This window comes from Bombus huntii, chromosome 14 (genome assembly GCF_024542735.1).
Source record: "Bombus huntii isolate Logan2020A chromosome 14, iyBomHunt1.1, whole genome shotgun sequence".
Taxonomy (NCBI): domain Eukaryota; kingdom Metazoa; phylum Arthropoda; class Insecta; order Hymenoptera; family Apidae; genus Bombus; species Bombus huntii.
The window spans coordinates 6,026,534-6,040,051 of NC_066251.1; the positions used below are offsets into that span (position 1 = coordinate 6,026,534).

Here is a 13,518-nt window from a genome sequence, read left to right on the forward strand (position 1 = left end):
TATAAAAAGCCCTGACAGTAATAGAATACAAAACTAAAACAGTCGTTTCGTTACAACTTAATTCTATACTGTAAGAGCCACGTATACTCTCTGCTTGACGAGTATACTCGTCATCGCTTACTTTTCGAACACGTCGCAACAGCAGCTGGTTAATAATCGCAATTTTCTTTTTCTAACATGCAAAGCTTCGACTAACAAAATAATTAACCTTGTTTCTGTAAATGGATCATTCCTTCAGCCCTTTAACAATCACATTTTTCTCTCACTAACATTCCAAGCGTAATTAATTTCGTCTTCTTGAGCGAAATTATTTCTTAAGCTCTTAATAATTACATGTCTCTCCGACGTTCGAAACATAATTAGCTTCGTGTGTTTGAGTAAAACTATTGTACAATCATTAACGTATATAATTCACACAAATATCTGCGAACCTAGAAGAAGCTTCGATGATTTGTGAAGCTTCGTAGCAGGAGGATTAACGAATGACTGTCCTATCCCAAAATACCGCGTATGTATCGTTGCTTACTTCAACCATTAGAACAAACAGATCGATGATAAAACTACCTTACGATCTTGTACGCGTGTCTACATAGCACGAACGTACTCGTTTCGATGTTCAAGTTGATCGTGCAATATACGAAAGCAGCCTCGGATCGTCAAGTGTTTCATCGAATGTTTAAATCGATTAACCAGTCAGCTGTTGCGACCTCTTGGAAAGGTGTGTGTCTGAACGTGTCGTCAAAAGTAAGCGATGACGAGTATACTCGTCGTAACAGAAAATATTGTTATTTCTTCGTGACGAGTATATTCGTCAAAAACAGCTAACCTGTTAGAAGGAAACAAAGGTAAAGTAAATAAGCTTCGAACGGAAAAGAGAGTACACGTGCGACAACATATGAAATACAATCTGCAAAATACATGTTTAAGCTTAATGGAAATACGGATGATCGATAGAATCGTTTCACGAAAAACGAAAAAAAAAAAAAACGGAAAAGAAAAAAAAGATGAAGAGCAACGTCAATTTCGCAAAGTGTGAAACATTCAAGGTGAGAGTTCGACAGGTGGGCTGGATAAGTGGTCGCTGCAAATCCAATTTATCGAACATCGAAGACACGTGTACGAAACGGTACGAAACGTGTGAAAAGAAGAACGTTGGACAAAATAAAGAGAGGAAGGATGATAAAAAGAAAGGTGGGAGGGAAATTGAGCGAAGTAGAACGAAAGACCTTGATTTGCTGGCTGTACTTGAAACTTGTTAATGGCTGGTAATTAACGTGGCGAATAATCGTCGACTGTTCGTGATGCGCCATTCGAACGACAAAGGGGTCTAATGAAACCAAGTTAAACTCTCTCTCGAGCGTCGATTATCTTTGATCGTTCTAACTTGACATCGAGCTTGAAGCAGCCATTAGAAAAATTGCCTCTATCTTCAATACGTTCGTTAAATATCATAAGTAGACTAGGCATTTTTATGTATTTACGCGAAATTTAAATTGGTCTAATCTTCTGAAATTGAGATGGTAGACGATGAGATTGTAAGAAAAGGAAGGAAAAAATAAAGAATGAACTGATATTTTTTTTCTTTTTTTTTTTAGTAAGAGATAATGTAAATTCTATGCGAGACACGATGAAAAAAGTAAAAAATTCGCGAGTAATTTATTTTAGCTTCTAACATTAGAACGACGAAGTTCAGTTTCTTTCCTCTTTTTTACAATTGCTCAAAATTACGTACATATGAGTTTTTAGAAAAATTACTGTACTTATTTATACAGTACCTATTTCACGTTATCGTTATACTACTTTAATTATAGTCATCTAAGAGTATATTTAAATACACATTAAGGATTGATTATTCTAGTATAATAATACTAAGGTTATATGCGATAGGAAGATGGTAAAAGATTGACTGCAAGAGCGAATTAATGATTTAAAAAGATCAAAACGTAATATACGAACAAACAGACTTAATTAATCCAATAAGTTTTCTATAGTCCATTCTCTGCCCAAATCAAACCTGAAGATACTAAACGTCGAAAATCCATAGAATTCGTGTGATAAAATTAATACAAATACGCTTGTTTCTATCGAACATCTTCGCCTATTGGCACTGGAAATTGTTTGCCACTTTAACTTGTCAATGGCGATCGAAATCAACTTGTCAAACAATCAGACAAACGTGTTAAGTCATATTAATCGTGACAAATCCATGGCAATTTGTTACAGAAACAACAAAGCCTCGAATCAAAAAGTTAATCGAACTAGAATCCGATTCGATGCTCCTCGCAGGTATCTCGATCATCGTGAAGCATCGAATCGTGGCAAAAAAGGAGATTCGACGAATTAGAAGCAAAATCACTCGGACAGAAAGAAAAAAAAAAAAAAGGAAAGAATGAAAACCATCGAGCGCGACAAATTGCAAAAACCAATCGATCGGTCAAATTCACGGTTGCCCGCTGCGTTGCTTTCACTTTTATCGCGCGAAACGTCGTTCTTCTCTCTTCGTAAAACTTCGTAAAATACCAACGACGACGACAACAACAACAAGTAAAAAGAAAAACCAGAGAGAATGTTCATTCACGTACCTGTTTGCAGAGCGGCAGTCACGTGGCCAGTCACGTAGATTATTCGATCACGGAAGACGTCGATCGTTCGAAGATCGGGACTTCTACCAGACGAGCTCGTTTTCAAGCGTTTCCTTTTATTCCGATTTTCACGAACGTTCACCGCATTTCCTTCCTGAAAAAGAAGACGAGAATGATCTTGAATATATGGAAAATCATTTTATGTGTGAGAATACTGTTTCTCGCGAAGTTTTTACGATTACTGAAATGTTAGAAAATATTAGAATGCTTAACCAGTTGGTTGTTGCGACCTTTTTGACGAGTGCGTACCTAAAATGTTTCGTAAAAGGTAAGCGACGACGAGTATACTCGTCAAACACAGAGTATTCGTGGCTGTCAAAACATAGAACTAAATTGGAACGAAATGACTATTTTATCTTTTTTCACGCATGACGAGTATACTCGTCGAAAACAGCTAACTGGTTGATATATTGTGTGCCATAGGATAGTAGGGATAATTAAATATATAATGTTAGTTTACATAACATGTGTTGACAACCATTTACACAACATGTCAACACACGTTACGTAAGACATTAATTGCATAGTAACAGTATTAGTATTTTCATTACTATACACGACGTTAGTTTATATGACGTTAATATACGCAGCAATTAAACAAACAATACGTACGATATATATGATAATATAAAAATAACTATAAATATAATGATATACCAGCTATTCAACGTTATAGAATAATTACTATATCATAGAATAATAGAGCAAAATAAATAAACGGTAGATTTCCTCGGTGGCATTTACATTATTTTATATAACTTCGTTGGCAGAATAGAATTTTCTAAATTAACATCTGCATCATAGCCATTTTATAGAAAGAAGTTTCATAAAATTTTAATTGACCAGCAAGTGTTAGCAAGTGGTATTTTCAAACGCAGGTTCTTCCAGTCAGATCGAAAGCTGTTCGAAGGTTCGAAGCATGGCGAGGAAAACGTTTTTCCGATAACTCGTGCAAGATAATGGTTCAATGGCTAGCATTTAAACAACGCTCGACTAAATAACCCGAGCTAATGCGACCTTTAGAACTTTTCACTTTTCCACCAGATAGAATAGTAGTCGCGTGCTAGAGCAGAGATGCGACTTTCACGAACTCTTACAATGGTGCGCGCCACCATCTGACGTTAATCGCGTCATTATGCAACTGACTATACGTGGCTACGAGCGAATGACGAAGCTGTTTCACGTTGCATTTCACTATATGGAAACCGGACACCCATCCAATCGCGCGATCTTTAGAAAAATTGATATTAAGTTTCTATATTAAGCTCTTACACCGGTGGAATGTGGCATTGGATTGCTGGGAATGTAATCAAGATTTTTGAAAGAGATAAATCATCTCAAATTACTCGCGTGATTATTTATGACAAATTCGAATTCCATACATCCTTTTTTAATCTTTAAATCAGATATCAACGCGTACGATCGTTAGATATAAATATGATTGTAGAAATGAACAAAGTATAAGCATATTTAATGAATTTCATGAGAATACAAATATTATCGAATACAAATTATTATTCAATAAACATTGTTATCTCGTTATAAAAATTACGCTCGTCTGTTCCTTGCTAAATGTCTCGATCGGAGATTTACATAAATAATTCAGCAGAATGCCAATGAGAATATTGACTTTTATAGGACTTTGTAATTGAAAAGAATTTATGAATTGTAAATTATTAGATTTCAGGGAAACCACTTTCTCTCTTTTAATAAGTTTCATTTATACTACTATATAAATCACTTTTGCAATTAAACAACAACTTAGAAATTCAGCCACCGGTTTCTTATGATCAACAAAATCCACGAAACGATATTACTCTCGTACCAAGCCAATACTTGGATCCAACTACCCCAAACTTCACTCAACCATCGAATTAAAAAAAATACCATTTTTTAAAAAAGTAAAGTTGGAAAATTTTCCAATTCGACTAGCCCCCACAACTTCACGTCCGATATCCCACTTAAAAGAAGTATCATCGTTTCAAGCAAGTGTCTTACGATAAAATTTTCAGATTAGCTGAAACTTTGCATCCAACGTTCCAATTAAAAGAAATACCATCGTCTAAATAAAATATCGTGTAATAAAAAAAAAAAAATATCGAGGGACGCAGGGGGTGGGAAGTTGCGAAAGTGTAGGGTGTAAAGAAGCATTCGGAGCACGGAGTTAAAAAAGTAGCGTAAATCAGCTCGTTTACAACGCGACCGGTCAAAAAGTTCTCGCCAGAGAGAGATTCGACGATTTACGAGGTTCGATTTACCGACGAGATACTTTTCCGAAACTCGAGACCTGTTCGTCTTGTTCCTCGTGGTCCAGGAGAAGGTTTCGCAGGACCTTCGTTAACGTGCGTAACCATCGTAACGCATCGTTTCCGAAGATTCTAGTGGAACGCAAGCACGTTAGTTGTCTGTTGTCTCTATTTCTGAAACGTCCGAGCGCATCTCGACAACGTCTTGTCTTATCATCACGCAAATGCTGTGAAAATTACCGTCATTACGCAACCAAGCGCTCCGTTACTTTACGACAATGTTAGCACGAGAACTATCGAATCAACGAATAAGACTACTCTATAATTTCTTGCGGGAATTATGCAGCAAGGTATTTTCCTTGCCAAAAGGTTGAATTTGTCAAATACATTCGAATTACATAAGAGCGTACGACCGCCACGTGAAAATATATTTAAACGTTAGGCTGTAACATATGAAACGTATGAATGTCTTAAGGATTCATAAATTTGCCGAATCTCGGTTTTAAAATGCTTGTGAAATATATTTCAAACATTGTAAGGTATTGTCTATGATATACGAAGATCAAACGAGAAATGCGTGACGAGTATATTTCTGATTTTAATGGTAACTTATGATTACAGAGGAGAATTTTAATGACATAACCGAGAGCGAAGAGAAATTGTTAGGTTGAAAGGGTGTGATCGTTAAGACAATATTTATACAATTTCATAGGAATATGGAACAATGCACGTTTAACTGGAACATTAAATTACAAAGATGATATTGGTGCAACGTGACAAATTTTCATGCCCCTTCCCGGTGAAAATGGGAAGTTTCGCTGATCATAGTCTTCATATTTGTCTAAGTGTTACTTTTGCGTTCGTACACATAAAGATATTTATAGAGAAAAAGATTTAGGGATTTGATACGGCAAGAACGTGCAACGTTATTTTACGTATGTTACGCGAAACATTTTGAAATTTCATTAGCACTGTAATGAGACACGGACTATCGTGATTACATTGGTAAAGTTTGGAACAGAACGCACGCATCAATTATTAGCTTGTTTCGAAAGTTCGTAGCATTTTCAGGAACATAATTATTATTATTTTATTACAAACTTCTTCTGAAACAACCAAGTACCTCCGGCTGAATGTTAACGAGAAAAACTCTAAATTAGTTCTAGATTAAACAAGGCGCCGTTAAAAGCCTCGTATATCAAGGAAGATCACACACAAAAAAAAAAAAAAAAAAAAAAAAAATGTTAGAATTCTACCTGTCTCGTTTATCATATACAGCATACGTACATATATCTATCACATCATACGCCAGCCTTCACAAGACCTTTTTAAATGGCAAAAACCAAATTACAACCCTGCAAAATCCACTTGAAATTATTCATCGCTGAGAAAGACAGAAAGCAAAGGAAACAGAGTAGCAACATCGACTGTTTAATAAAATGGCTATCTATCGTCTGTAAATTTTTCTCACGTTTCACAGCAAACTCTTCGACAAGCTAATATTTTTCCCAATCATAGTATACAGATACATCTACGTTTTACATAAAGACATTGTACATGACACTTGAGCTTTTCTTTAAATTCCATTACGAATTTTCCACATTAGTATCTAACGAAAATTCACTATACATACAGTCTTTTGCATTCTGAAACAACTCTGTAGCTCCGATTACTTTGTTACAACTACAATGTGCATCTGTTACTCAATAAATCTATATAAAAATACATAATCCTAGGATTATGATTTCTTAAATCTTGCTATAAATTGTTCAAATTAGTATCTAACGAACATATAATGTAAGAATAATATGTAGTATTTTTCTTTCTCAAACCTGCGAGTCCAATTAATGTGTTAGAACTAAATGCACGCTATAATTGCCGGCAGCTCTTGCACCGAGAAACCGCGAGCAGCTTCTGGCCGATCTAATGTCCCTTTCATGGAAACACCTGTCTATTGCGCTGTTCCAGACATCCGATTGCAACGAACGGAAATATTCGTAAATGATGTACAAGATAAACGAGATAAAAGGCGCCCGGTATCAAGGTTGTTTCAAATTACGTTTGAAATTTGTTTTCCTTACAAATCGCCGCTTCTTGAACGCTCGTTACGAACATCGTTAGTGGACATTTCGCAGATTTATGTAATCCATCGTGTTATCGGACTAATAAGAGCCCGTGAAACTGTTACGTCACGAATAACTTCCAAAGCTAGCGCGCAGAAAACGATCGTGAATTAACACGAAACGATAAACAGGTAAAAGCAAACATCGATCTCGATCGAGACTAGAGGAAAAGTCATGAAACTACTGGCACAAACGGACACGCGACCGCCTATTATTTTCACTCAGATTATCGCTCAGATAAGCGTTATCACGAATATTACTTCTCGAACAATCGTAACAATGAACCAACGCAAAAAATGAAAACACTCCAGGTCGGTATTTATATTGTTCCACTTAACGATCATCGTTCATCGTAACAGAGCGCAATAACGCCAAGTGTTTACTTTTTTTCTTGTTTGTTTTACTTGAACGTTCTACGTTGACGTAAACCGCATAGACACTGAGAATGTTTACATGTTTGTGGACATTTTAATGCACGAATACGTATAAATTTTCAAAGATATGTAAAATATTCCTGGAGCTGTGCATACGTCGACTGTTATACTTTGAATATTTTACGTATCTCTACAAATTACAGTAGCGACCGAACGTTTCGAATCTTTCAGAGAATAAAATTGTATTTCGCGACAGCAACGAATGAAAATATAATCTACGATATATAACCTGGAGCACATGACATACGTGGTGGTGAAAGACGCGTAATGTATACGGATATCAACTTTGAGCTTTATATTCATTGTGTGCGCTTCTATATTACTTTATCAATCTTCATTACCATTAATTACTACTAAACGACGATTATTAAATAATAACAAAATACCAATCTCTTCTCGGACTCCTTCTTAACTCGCGCTCGTAAAACCTCCAATTAGCAATAAATGCGCGCAATTTAATCGCGCCAATGCAACAACACGAGAAACAAGACTGACGCTTGATCATATTAGCAAGACAGATAGGAAAATCGAAAGAAATGAATATACCGAAAAAGAAAGCGAGTACGAACCGTGATTCGATGTAAATTCGGCTCGATTCGTAAACTTGGACGAAAGGTTGGATCCGGTTTTTCCAGGGATCACTGCAGCACGCGACTCGGTGGACGCGTCGATGCACCTGTTCACGATGTTTCGGCGCGGTAACGATTCGATGCCCGGAACTTTGATTCGCGCAAACTATAATCGGGTGAAAGCAACGCGGCGCGAGCAAGCACGTGGCAGCAGTGTTTTCGGGAGACCCGTAGCAAGATAATGTTCACGCGACGAGAGCTCGCTGCTCACTGACGCCGCGACGCCGAGCAGGGCGCCCTTTCTCCCCCCTCCCCCCAACCCGCAGCTCCAATCCCCCACCCCAGCAGCCAGCTCGCGTAGAATAACTCATCGCCAACGATGGCTTCGAATTGTTCGAATAAATCGGAATCTATTGGGAATATTTTTCACCCTTCTTCCTTTTTCTGTTGCACTTCTCGGTTTTATTAGTTGCAGGAGTGGGAGGAAGTCGCAGTGTATTTTTCGTTGTTAAACGCCGCGATTTATGGTAGAAAGAAATGGATGAAAGGCAGGCCTGGCTATTGATAATTTAGATTTAGAATTGGATTTATCGGAAATGGTCGATACTTTATAGTGAAAGTTATCAAATTATTGCGTCGATTGTTAGACTGCGGATTTTTATTCGTCCACAAGGGGGGAGGGAAAATTTGAAGGTTCGAAAATATATAGAATGCTGTTCATAGCAATAAGGTATTCAAATTATCATACCTATTATAATCCTCTATCCAGGTTTCAGATTTTTAGTTCTATTCCATTTCTTTCATTCTACTTAGAAGGTTGTGAATTTGCATAAATATTCGTAGTCTGGTTACTATTGGACATTGGAGAAATGTTTAACAGTTTCTATTTCTATCTTGAATGACAATTTGTGGATCAGGGTTTGAAATTTTACATATAAATAGAACATTCCGTACGATTTCCATTTCAGAAAATTTCTAATCCTCATCGACAAATTATCATTTAAGATAGAAATATATATATACACAAGTTATATCGCTATCCCCTTTGATATGCATATTTTTCATGTCAGATATGAATACAAAAGCTCGTGGTTAATGAACGAGCGATGCAAAAATTAACAAAAGTGTACGTCACAAACGGTATAAATTCATTAAATTGCGAAAGAATATTTAATTCTCCAATTTCAAGGATGGTTCGTCTAAAATCCATGTTTTCGATCAAAGAAAATAATTACAACCCTCGCTGAACGTGCACGAGCGTGAAATGAATTTTTTTACATGTACGAGTAGTTCGGTGAGACAATATCGTTAATATATTTCTTTCTAATACCACTAGTACACATACACTGATATTGCTGCTAATATATAAGGAAGATAAATACAGAAATCCGTATTTAATTGATTCTCCTAACATAACGTTCGTCAATACGCATCTTCCTACACAGATGACGATTTCCTCGAAATGAATTTGTATTTCTCCTGGAAAACCCTTAGACGTTTGGCTGTGCGATGTAGCGAACACCTTGACAAGCGTCTCGGAATATTTTCAGAATAATTTCTTGAAAGCCTACAACGAAACCATACAAACACTCCTCGCCACGAACAATTAAAACTCTGCGAGAAGAATCTGAAAGAGCGAAGGAAATCCTTGATTTCCTTGAAATCCTTGCAAGCTTCGCTGGCATATTCGTGCAAACAATATCAGCTGCATCCCCTAACTCGACAATTCTGCTCAACTCCCGAGTGAACCGAGACAATCTCCGTCGGTATATCCAGTCGCGAGTCGTTAATCAATTTAAGCTCGCAATCTCGATCGACGAAGAGGCACGGAGCTGATGATTCGGCCGCGTAATTAATACCGGAGCGGTTGTTCTAGTCGACCAGCACCACCGACGATGAAATGGAAGGAATAACTCGAGTCCGGATGACGATTCTGGCCGATCGAAACGCGACTCGAACGGCGAGAGCTGGTAGTAAATGCAAACGGCTTGACCCGAACGACGAAGATCGAATCGAGACAAGACACGTAGCCTGCTCGTCGTGTCTGCCTCTCTCTCGGACAAACCTTCTTAAACGGAATGTCTACTCGAGCAGGGGCCGGTGCAAGAGTGCAAGAGCCGTACAAAGGAACGTGCAAGATCGAGCTCCCTGCACGGTTGCAAATTCAATTACCAGCTGGCCATTAAGTGCCATGCGATCGAGACGTCTTGCGCTCCTCGCGTTTCTTCTCTTCTTTCTCGATTCTTCGTGTGTTATTCCTTTGTTCTTCTGCTCGACGATTCATGATCGTTACGTGCGAGTTACACCGGGTTCGTGTCTTTTTCGACGGTTGAAATCGGACAAAGGACGATAGCCTTTCCGGGGGAAAGAACGCTTTTCGAAAGGGGTTTCCTACCAAAGTAATCCGACTGTGTTTCGTACCGTTGATATTCGCTCGAGTAATCAGTTCCTTGTCATTTTATCGCGGTACACGTTTCCAAGAGTATCGTAAAAATTACTCGTACGAATTAAAAAAAAAAATACTCGTACAAAAGCTACGACACATGTATTTATATAGGGAAATAGGGGGATGAAGAACTACTTGATTGTGGTGTAGATTTAAACGAAGCTAATAACTGGACCGTGGATTTCTATGCATTTTTGAAACGATAATTAATAATTATGATAATTGGAAGAAAGATTAAAACGTATGTAAATCTATAAAATGTTTGATGTAGATCGCTTATTACGATATACAGGTGATGAAACAAGTTTCCACTTAGATTCCATTTCTTTAATTACGTTCGTGAAAGTGTGAAATACAAACATCCGCAAACTGCTAATAACGCATAATGCGCGCTTCTAAGAAACCGCGAATGAATTTATTATTCGATCTGACGCATGATTATTTTTTATTACAGACGTCACCATTTTCCGATGAATGACTGAATTATGTTCCTCGAGAGAAGAATTTCATTACATCGGCTGTACCAACTCCATAAATTATGAGTCAGCATTTAGGCACCGTTTCAAGCAGTATAATAGAGACAGAAGGAAGAAAGGAGTAGAAGATGCACGAACGACAGATTCTTATGCTGATCTGCCAGGCAAACAGCCCTAAGCGGCCAAATTTTTGACCGGTTCGACGAAATTTTAATGTTTGCTCAAACTAGTCTGCATACCAAGCAGCGATCAAGATTCCCTACAGACGTTCGAACGCGCACTGCGCATAAACTTTGCGAATTTTACCGCGATCTAATCTTACCAACATTATTCCGCTCCAATAAAAGTATTTCACGTTGCTTTGGATTCCAATTAACGATAATCTCTTTGGGTAACTTACACCAGCTCCCGAAAGTATCTCGACAATTATTGCGTGTGCCATAGAAAACATTTTGGAATTTCATTAGCGTTGTAACGAGACACGACTGTGATAATTACATCGGTCAGCTTCGAAACTAATTTGGAAATGCTATGCAGAAGTTACGATATATTTATCGCAGACATATATTTAATAAAAAAATTAGTATACCACGTAGCAGAAATTAGTATGTATAATAAGCAGCATCGACAGCCACTTTAACTATATAGCAGGTGTTAAAAATGGTCCCACTGAATACCGAAGCTTATCAACCCTTTGAATCCGAGGAATTTCGACGAAAGCAAAAATTTCCAAACAAATATTTATTAATTTGATATGATTCAGAAGCCGCCAATCAACGCGCAGCCGCAGTATCGGGACCAAGGTCGAGTTCCTCCCTACATTTCATACCTAAATGATTAAAATAAATAATTACCCAAGAAAACCGCGAATAAACAGTCGCTGGGTTCGATAAAAATATATCGAACGTATATATGCGTCACTAAGATTCAAAGGGTTAATATTAACATTTCCAGATTTGTTGCAAACTGTACCGAAATAAACGTGATAATCGAGTCTCGTATCAGCGCTAATGAAATTTCGAAATATTGCGTATAACACACATGATACATTCGTTACAGACGTTCGCAAGTGTTGGAGTAGTTTCGTGGGTCTGTGCGTGTACCGGAGCGCTGTATGAAATTTTCCCAACAAAAATCCCAATACGAATTCTTGTTGTCTTTTGAGAACAAAATATAAAAATCACGGCGTATACCGAAAGAAAGGAAGAAGATAATGGGAACCGCAATTAAAAGAGAAAGTTACCAATGGATAAAAATTTTCCCAGCCAGGTTTCGTCACGTGAATAAACACGGTGTTTACGTTCGTTAAAATATTTTCTGGAACGATCCGTTATGAAAATTGACACACTGATAACGCTGGATAAGAATGAAAAAAAAGTTTAATCTCACTAAAGCGGCAAATGTATTAGGAAGGAGAACAAGAAAAGGACAAGAAGGAAAGTATCGTTCGATAGATCTTGGAGATAAAAATTGTAAGTAGCGGGAGGCATGCGTTCTTTCATTGGTATTCGCAAACAATCGTTCGATTATGATTATTTGCTATTATGACACGGGAAGCAATTACCACGGAATTCTACCGTGCGTGTAAATTTCCGCGAATCGATGATAAGCATTTAGATCGAGGAACGTTTCAAGAGAAATCGCTTAATTCTTCATACCTGACATCTTAAAACCGAGTCGACACGTAAATGTATGTCTGCTTTTATAATATTTGTATAATATCGATCCATACATGTATAGGGTGTGAAAGTTAAAACCGACATTTTTGTATGTAAGCTGTTTTCATTGTCCTGGCGCTCACGAACATCCCCTGCAAGTTGTACCCACACGTTTTTCCATATGCTACATTGCACGAATGTAAAAGATGACGAAATTGGAAAAAAGAAATTTTCATAGTCGTTCTATGTAAAAGAAAACGTGACAAGCTTTACGAGAGTATTTACATATGGAAATGGATTTTGCAAATTATTATTTCGTACACATATAGCATACACATTTAACAGGGAAATTATTTGATAGTATACAGGGTGGTTGGTAACTGGTGGTACAAACGGAAAGGGGGCGTTTCTACGCGAAAAAAGAAGTCGAAAATATAGAATAAAAATTTTTTTTTTTTAATTTTTTTACAAATCTACAGTGAGATCCGTTATAACGAGACGTGATAAAGTGCACGCGTACCGAGCGAAAATTCAAAGTCGATTTTCTCGAAAACAAAGCCTCGAACGAAAAATTTTTATTCTATATTTTCGACTTCTTTTTTCGCGTAGAATCACCCCCTTTCCGCTTGTACCACCAGTTACCAACCACCCTGTATAATAGAAGATATAATGAAAATTCGACCAACGATAAATACAATTGTCAGACAAAATATTTACGCATCGCTGTATTTGTTACAGCATTAACGTGTTAATTAATTACGTTCAAGAATACTAAATTTCGTGTCGTTTCGTAGTATTTTCATACGATTGCGCAAGACACTACAGAAACGAAATATAGAAGCTGATAAAAACCGCTTTATCGAAAAACGGGGATACGTGTAAATATTTTGTTGCAGCCACTGTATGTTGACCTGACACGAAAAT

At 37.3% G+C, this 13,518-nt stretch overlaps 1 protein-coding gene across 3 annotated transcripts in view; it reads right to left on the bottom strand.

The window, feature by feature from the left end:
- Nucleotides 1-13,518, bottom strand: part of LOC126873116 (coiled-coil domain-containing protein 137) — a 97,418-nt gene that overhangs the window by 68,747 nt on the left and 15,153 nt on the right. For all 3 annotated transcript variants that reach the window (XR_007692310.1, XR_007692309.1, XR_007692308.1), the window contains one exon: nt 2,583-2,736. The gene's annotated coding sequence lies outside the window, so the exon portion shown is untranslated. The remainder of the gene's footprint in view (nt 1-2,582; nt 2,737-13,518) is intronic.